The sequence below is a fragment of the Pongo pygmaeus genome, chromosome 16 (assembly GCF_028885625.2).
Source record: "Pongo pygmaeus isolate AG05252 chromosome 16, NHGRI_mPonPyg2-v2.0_pri, whole genome shotgun sequence".
In the NCBI taxonomy this organism is placed as follows: Eukaryota; Metazoa; Chordata; class Mammalia; order Primates; family Hominidae; genus Pongo; species Pongo pygmaeus.
Genome location: NC_072389.2, coordinates 95,925,301 through 95,933,751, shown reverse-complemented (window position 1 = coordinate 95,933,751; position 8,451 = coordinate 95,925,301). Strand labels below are relative to the sequence as shown.

The 8,451-nt window shown below is 45.5% G+C and overlaps 1 pseudogene; it reads right to left on the bottom strand.

Annotated features, from left to right (window-relative positions):
• Positions 1-3,187: 3,187 nt before the first annotated feature.
• LOC129013752 (p53 apoptosis effector related to PMP-22-like) lies at positions 3,188-8,331 on the bottom strand (annotated as a pseudogene).
• Between the last annotated feature and the right edge of the window lie 120 nt (positions 8,332-8,451).

Here is an 8,451-nt window from a genome sequence, read left to right as displayed (position 1 = left end):
TGGGTTTAAAAACAAACAAAAAGAAACTAGTTATATATGATTTTTACAGTTGTGTATTCTTCTTTTTCTCTGAACATTTTTCATAGTATGCTTTGTAAATATTATTGTTAGAAAAATGTTGCTACATGAAATCCATGGTCATGGTCATTACAGAAAAGAAAACGTAGGCCTGGCACACATGGGTCACACTTGTAATCCCAGCACTCTGGGATGACAAGGTGGGTGGATCACTTGAGACCAGCTTGGGCAACATGGCAAAACCCCATCTTTGCAAAAAATACAAGAATGCAAAAATTAGCCAGGTGTGGTCCCAGCTACTCAGGAGACTGAGGAGGGAGGATGGCTTAAGCCTGGGAGGTCAAGGCTGCAGTGAGCCCTGATCGCATCACTGCACTCCAGCCTGGGTGACAGAGCAAGACCCTATCTCAAAAAAATAAAAGAAAAAAAAATGCAGATAACCAAAAAAGTCACCTTAAAATTCTTTCCTGAAATTACCATTGATGACATTTCTAGACTTTTCTATGCTTGAATATATATTTTGAGAGTTTATACTGGACAAATGGTCTTTAACTTTTTTTTGTTTTGACACAGGGTCAGGCTCTGTTGCCCAGGCTGGAGCGCAGTGACGCGGTCTTAGCTCACTGCAACCTCTGACTCCTGGGTTCAGGCGATCATCGTGATCGTGCCTCAGCCACCCTGGTAGCTGGAATTAAAGGCATGTGCCACCATACCGGCTAATTTTTGTATTTTTAGTAGAGATGTGTGTCAGATCCCAGGGTCCAGGTCCTGCCCATGTTGAAGTCTGAGGGGAGTGGGTGGGTAAGCAGAAAGAGTATTCCGGGGGGCTGTAGGCAGGTGAAAGATAGTTTTATTCAGCAGCAGCTCTCATTAACAGCTTTCTTACACTAGCTCTCTTATTAGCAGCTTACTCTTAACACTGTTAGCCCTGTCTTGGCTGCTTGAGCCAGCTGCCCCCACACACAGCTGCGCAGCCGACTCTCCCTTGCCTTCAGGTTAAGCAGCTTAACTCTTTCTCTCCGGGCACGAGCAAGCCCAGCTGTGTCCTGGCTCCCTCCTGTCGGTCTGCAGGATGGACAGCTTTGGCTCTGTCTTTCTCTGGGTGCCAGCACGCCCACCATGTTAACACATGTGTGGCTAGCCATGTGTACTACAATGACTTTCCTAAAAAAGGAACTGGCTGGGCATGGTGGCTCATGCCTGTAATCCGAGCACTTTGGGAGGCCAAGGCGGGTGGATCACGAGGTCAGGAGTTCAAAACCAGCCTGGCCAACATGGTGAAATCCCATCTCTACTAAAAATACAAAAATTAGCCAGGTGTGGTGGCACGTGCCTGTAGTCGTAGCTGCTTGGGAGGCTGAGGCAGAATAATTGCTTGAACTTGGGAGGTGGAGGTTGCAGTGAGCCGAGACCATGCCATTGTACTCCAGCCTGGGCAACAGAGTTAGACTCTGTCTCAAAGAAACAAAAAAAAAGAACTCTGCCGTTTCAATTATACTCATTTAACCCTTTTAAAAAATGTATTATAATTAGATATGTACCAAGGTTTAGTGTACCCTTGAAAAATACTGGCTTGAGATTTTGGCCCAAATCTGTCCCTATCTGCCAGAACTCCTTCTAAACACAGATCTGATAATGTTGTTTCCCTCTTTTATTAATGACCAAAGCCAGCAGTTATTGAGAAGTAAGTGGCAGTGATTGTACGAAGCATTTTACACGCATTCTCTCATTGAAACCCCACAACAATCCTGTGATTATCACTCCTATTTTACAGATGAAGAAACTGAGGCTGGGTGAACTCAGCCCTATGGCCAATAAGCGGCAGGGCCTGAATCCAAACCTGGAGAGTCTGTCTCCAAAGCCTGAGCTTAACGTTGAAGCAATCTGCTTCCTTCATGGGCACCAGGCATGGAATAAATTCCTAACTCCTTGGGAAGGCATTCAAGGCTTTTCCCAGTCTGGTCCCAACTATTTTTTGGAAACTCTTGTCTTCCCTTCCTTCCACCACTGTGCACCCCACACCACTCAGTTCCCAACACACAGTGTCCCTCTACTTTCAATACCTTCGTTCATGCTCTTCCCTCAGGTCTGTCTCTTGTTCCACATGCCCTATCAAACTTTTTTTTTCTTTTGAGGCAGGGTCTTGCTCTGTCGCTCCGGCTGGAGTGCAGTGGCACAGTCATGGCTCATTGCAGCCTCAACTCCCTGGCCTCAAGTGATCCTCCCACCTCAGCCTCCCAAGCAGCTGGGACCACAGGCAAGGGCCACCATCCACCATGCTGGGATAATTTTTTTTTTTTTTTTTTTTTTGAGATGGAGTCTCGTTCTGTCGCCCAGGCTGGAGTGCAGTGGCGCGATCTCCGCTCACTGCAAGCTCTGCCTCCCGGGTTCATGCCATTCCCCTGCCTTAGCCTCCCGAGTAGCTGGGACCACAGGCGCCCACCACCATGCCCGGCTAGTTTTTTGTATTTTTAGTAGAGACAGGGTTTCACCGTGTTAGCCACGATCGTCTCGATCTCCTGACCTCGTGATCTGCCCGCCTCAGCCTCCCAAAGTGCTGGGATTACAGGCGTGAGGCACCGCACCCGGACTATTTTTTTTTTTTTAGGAGATGGGGTCTCACTATGCTGCCCCGGCTGGCCTCAAACTTCCAGCCTCAAGTGATCCTCTCACCTTGGCCTCCCAAAGTGCTGGGATGACAGGCGTGAGCCACTACACCTGGCCACCTGTCAGACTTTCTACACAGCATCTTCAAGGCTCTGTTCAAATGTCACCTCCTGGCAGGGTGCAGTGGCTCACGCCTGTCATCCCGGCACTTTGGGAGGCCAAGGTGGGCAGATCACTTGAGGTGAGGAGTCCAAGACCAGCCTGGCCAACATGGTGAAGCCCCATCTCTACTAAAAATACAAAAAATTAGCTGGGCGTGGTGGCAGGTGCCTGTAATCTCAGCTACTTGGGAGGCTGAGGCAGAATAATCGCTTGAACCCAGGAGGCGGAGGTTGCAGTGAGCCAAGATCATGCCACTGCACTCCAGCCTGGGTGACAGAGCAAGACTCTGTCTCAAAAAAAGAAAAAAAAAAAATGTATCTATTCTTTGACTCACCAATTCTAATTCTGGGAATTCTAAGGAAATGATAAAATTATATGTCAATAAACAAGACAAAAAAGATTCACTAAAAGAGGTTTATCACAACAGTGGTGAAAATTTAGAAATGACCTAAATGTCCCACAACAAAAGAATAATTATATAGCTCACTGTAGCCTTGAACTCCTGTGCTCAAGGGATCCTCCTGCCTCAGCCTCCTAAGTAGCTGGGACTACAGGCAACTGCTATTTTTATAGGTAAAAAATGGTCAGATATATGGTTCAATCTAATATTTGACTTCATACAACAAAATAATATTGTATTCCATAAAACAAAATATGAGGTGGTTATTTTAACTGATGTAGACATTTATTGTCAAAATATATTCACCATACATGTAAGAAAGAATGTACACCTGAGTGTACAGTATAATCCCAATATTACTTTCATTATTATTTTTATTTTCTGAGGCAGAGTCTCTGTCACCCAGGCCGCAGTGCAGTGGTGTGGTCTCGGCTCACTGAAACCTCTGCCTCTCAGGTTCAGGTGATTCTCCTGCCTCAGCCTCCCGGGTGGCTGGGATTACAGGCCTGTGCAACCACACCTGGCTAATTCTATTTTTTTTTTTCAAGTTTAGAATTCCTGGTTTATTGGGAAAACTTCATAATGAAAACTTCAATTGCCCTTTTCCACAACTTACAAAATAATAATGTGATATTTAAAATGAATTGCTTTTCATTATGTAAGCAGAAATGGTAAAAAATAGTAATAACCCATCTGATGCATCATATATATGCTATTCAGGGAAACTCAAATCCCTGAATTCTCCTGTGGCATGTTTTACATCAGACATTTTAAATCTGTTTACCAAGAAAGACCAGGATTTTAACTATATGTAGGTTTCTACTTACAGTTGCAATCTATCAGAAGCCTGTCTATATGATTAGAGCCCAGATACACCTGAAGTTTAGAAAAGCAAGCCATTTTTCTCCTTAGGCTGTTTTAGTGGCACTTTTGTGACAGGAATGGCTCTCCTAATCCTTTAGTACACAACTTAACCAGATCTATCAGTCATGATAAATTAGACTGATATATCTAATCTATCAGTCCATCTTTCAATCCAGTTACTCTGGTTCCGAACCTATAAACACAAACACTACAGGTTTATTAATATAGCATTTTCCAACACCCTAACCCTATACAGAACTTTAAAAGAGAAAATTTCATCTAAATATTTCACACCTAAGAAAGCCTTACTAACCACGGCAACAGGTTTGGACCACAAAACAATACTTTCTTAGATGATATACAGTCAACATGAAGCTTAGCAAAAATGAATTATTCAGGGCTGGGCACGGTGGCTCACGTCTGTAATCCCAGCACTTTGGGAGGCTGAGGTGGGCGGATCACGAGGTCAGGAGATCGAGACCATCCTGGCTAACACGGTAAAACCCTGTCTCTACTAAAAATACAAAAAATTAGCCGGGCGTGGTGGCGGATGCCTGTAGTCCCAGCTACTCGGGAGGCTGAGGCGGGAGGATAGCGTAAACCCCAGAGGCAGAGCTTGCAGTGAGCCGAGATCACGCCACCGCACTCCAGCCTGGGAGACAGAGTGAGATCCATCTCAAAAAAAAAAAAAAAAAAAAAAGAATTATTCAGGATATTAATGAGAAATTCTCACAAACAATATGCATTTAGGAAACTATTTTGCTTCCTTAAATAGTTTGAAGGCTTGAAAAAAAAAGCTTTTTTTTGGCATTTCTTTTACAATGTTTGGTCATTGACAATTTTTGTTTGTTTTGAGACAGAGTCTTGCTCTGTTGACCAGGCTGGAGTGCAATGGCACAATCTCGGTTCACTGCAACCTCCACCTCTCTGGTTCGAGGGATTCTCCTGCTTCAGCCTCCCCAGTAGCTGGGACTACAGGCATGTACCACCACGCCTGGCTAATTTTTGTATTTTCAGTAGAGACTGGGTTTCACCATGTTTGCCAGGCTGGTCTTGAACTTGTGACCTCAGGTGATTGGCCTGCCTTGGCCTCCCAAAGTGCTGAGATTACAAGCGTGAGCCACCACACCCGGCCAGTCATTGACAATTTTTACCATTACCTTCCTCTTCTCCTTAGCCCTTAACAGACCAAGTCCATTCTATTTGGAAATAACAAGAACTTGATCCGACTATTAAATCTTGGAAACCATCTCATTTTTACCTTATAAAGTGTTAAGTTTCATGTTCATATTCTCTTACAAACGTAGCATAAATGTTATGGGTTAGATATAAGGAAATATTGGCATAGCATAGGTAATTAGTGAAAAGACACAACTTCACAAAACATAATAAAAGATGAACATGAAACTATAACACTACTTTAAAAATATTTTCTCCCAAATTATTTTAGCATTTTTGACTAGTTTGAGAATATGAACACTGCCAAAAAATAGGTTCAAAGTGGCCTAGAGAAACAGTTTCTTCTTCTGGAGCCCATCTTGGCATGGCGATTTTCTCCCACGCTCATTCCCAAGTTAGGCGGATGTGTAGAAGTACCCGGGCTTGGTATTGCCCAGGAGGTCATCTTCGTAGCTGGGGAGGCAGCAGCAGAAGAAAGCACAGCCAATAAGGACAATCGTGGCTGCCCACCCAAAGCCGTAGGCCCAGTTATAGATGTTAAGTGACAGCGGGGGTTAGCATGAAGGTTGAAGGTTGAGTGTACTTCACGGGGTAAATTACCAGGGAGATGATCTGGAACACAGCAGCCAAGGCAAGGAGACCTCCAATCACTCTTAGGAAGACAAGTATCTGGGGTACACACAGGACGAAGAAGTAGGAGAGGATGAAACAGATCACCAGGATGCTGAAGCCCCGGAAAAGCATGGCAGCAGCTGCTCTACCCCACGCGTACTCCATGAGGCTGTGGCAGCCATCCTCTTAGGACCCGCTGCAGCCGCCGCCCTCGTGGAAACATCTCCACCACAGCGAGGACGTCTGGACGTGGTTGCTCGACTGCAGCCAGCCGCGGCAGGCCAAGCGCGATGATGTCGAAGGCGATGGCGCTGAGTAGGAGCAGGGTCAGGATCCAGTGGCAGTGCTCGCAGGCCAGGCCGCAGCGGATCATGTCGACCGGCGGTGTGGGGTCGAGAGGAGCCGAGCGGAGCGGGGCGGAGGAGCGCGCGGGCCCAGGCAGCGGCTGGGAGTCGCTAATTCTCCTATTTTTAGTAGAGACGGGGTTTCACCATGTTGGCCAGGCTAGTCTCGAAATCCTGGCCTCAAGTGATCCATCCGCCTCGGCCTCCCAAACTACTGGGACTACAGGCGTGAGCCACCGCGCCTGGCACAGTATTATTCTTTCGTGCTTGTCTTAAAGTTGTACATATGCTTAGAAAAATGTTGGTAGGATAGTAACTCTTCACTGGTGGGATCAGGGATGACTTTTGTTTTCATTTTGCTTCTCTTTTTCTTTGATGAGTATGTATTACTTGTGTGATAGATGAAGTAAAGCAGGAAGAAGGGTAGCCATGGTATTTGAGATAGAGCATTGGAGGTGTTTGTTTGAGATGGAGTCTCACTGTCACCCAAGGTGAAGTGCAGTGGCACAATCTCGGCTCACTGCAACCTCTGCCTCCCGGGTTCAAGCAATTCTCCTGCCTCAGCCTTCCCAGTAGCTGGGATTACAGGCATCTGCCACCACACCCAGATAATTTTTGAATTTTTAGTAGAGATGGGGTTTTGCCATGTTGGCCAGGCTGGTCTGAAACTCCTGACCTCAGGTGATCCGCCTGCCTCACGTGGTGGCTCACACTGTAATCTCAGCATTTTGGGAGGCCGAAGCAGGCAGATCACCTGAGCACACGAGTTCGAGACCAGCCTGGCCAAGATAGTGAAATCCTATCTCTACTAAACATAAAAAATTAGCTGGGTGTGGTGGTGCATGCCTGTAGTCCCAGCTACTCGGGAGGCTAAGGAATGAGAATAGTTTGAACCCAGGAGGCAGAGATTGCAGTGAGCTGAGATTGAGCCACTGCACTCCAGCGTGGATGACAGAGCAAGACCCTGTCTCAAAAGAAAAGAAATAAAGGTCAGGCATGGTGGCTCACGCCTATAATCCCAGCACTTTGGGAGGCCAAGGCAGGTAGATAACTTGAGGTCAGGAGTTTGAGACCAGCTTGGCCAACATGGTGAAATCCTGTCTCTACTAAAAACATTAAAAAAATTAGCTGGGCACGGTGGTGCCTGCCTGCAGTTCCAGCTACTCAGGAGGCTGAAGAATGAGAATCGCTTGAACCTGGGAGGCAGAGGTTGCAGTGAGCTGAGATTGAGCCACTGTACTCCAGTGTGGACGACAACAGTGAGACTCTGTCTCAAAAGAAAAATAAAGGCCAGGCGTGGTGGCTCACACCTGTAATCCTAGCACTTTAGGAGGCCAAGGCAGGCAGATCACTTGTCGGGAGTTTGAGACCAGCCTGGCCAACATGGTAAAACCCCATCTCTACTAAAAACACAAAAATTAGCTGGGCATGGTGGCAGACGCCTGTAATCCCAGCTACTCGGGAGGTTGAGGCAGGAGAATCAGTTGAACCTGGGAGGCGGAGGTTGCAGTGAGCTGAGATTGTGCCACTGTACTCCAGCCTGGGCGACAGAGCGAGAGTCTGTCTCAAAAATAAATTAAAAAACAAAGTTTTAAGAACAGCCTTTAGGTTTCTATAGCCCACTGCGAAAAGGGTATGGCATGATCAGATATTTGCAGGAGTTAGAAATGCAAATTTAAACAATCAAACAGCATCTAACACATCTTTAACAATTAAAAATAAATACCATAAATATAACAAAACCATAAAAATATTGATAAGCTTCTACTATGAACTACATGATAGTGACAGGGCAGTGACAGCAAAGGTCCTATCTGCCCACTGTTGTAGTACCAGCATCTGGATCGTAGAATTTTGCTTGGCATGTGATAGGGCTTTGTCATTTATACTGAGAACAGATCCTCAAGTTATCAATAATAATTGATAAAAGCAACAGCAATCAGTATTTTAATTGCTGCAATTGGACATTTGAAATAGCAGTAAGATTCTACAGAGCGGCAATGACTGAGTTGGAATGCAGGTGTTTTCATTAATGTCCTACATATATTTAAATTCGGAGTAGCCATTTTTACTGGTAAATTGTGAAAGCAGGACATGGTTCTCCAAGGTTCACAGGTAAACCATCCCACCAGAGCGCTAATGAGCAGATTGCTACATTTTACTTTATTTTGCTTGTAAGGAAAACAAATTGACTAAGCTGTCCCCGAATTTCTGGTTGTAACAGATGTATTTCTAAAACAAGCAGTAAATCTACAAAATGATGGC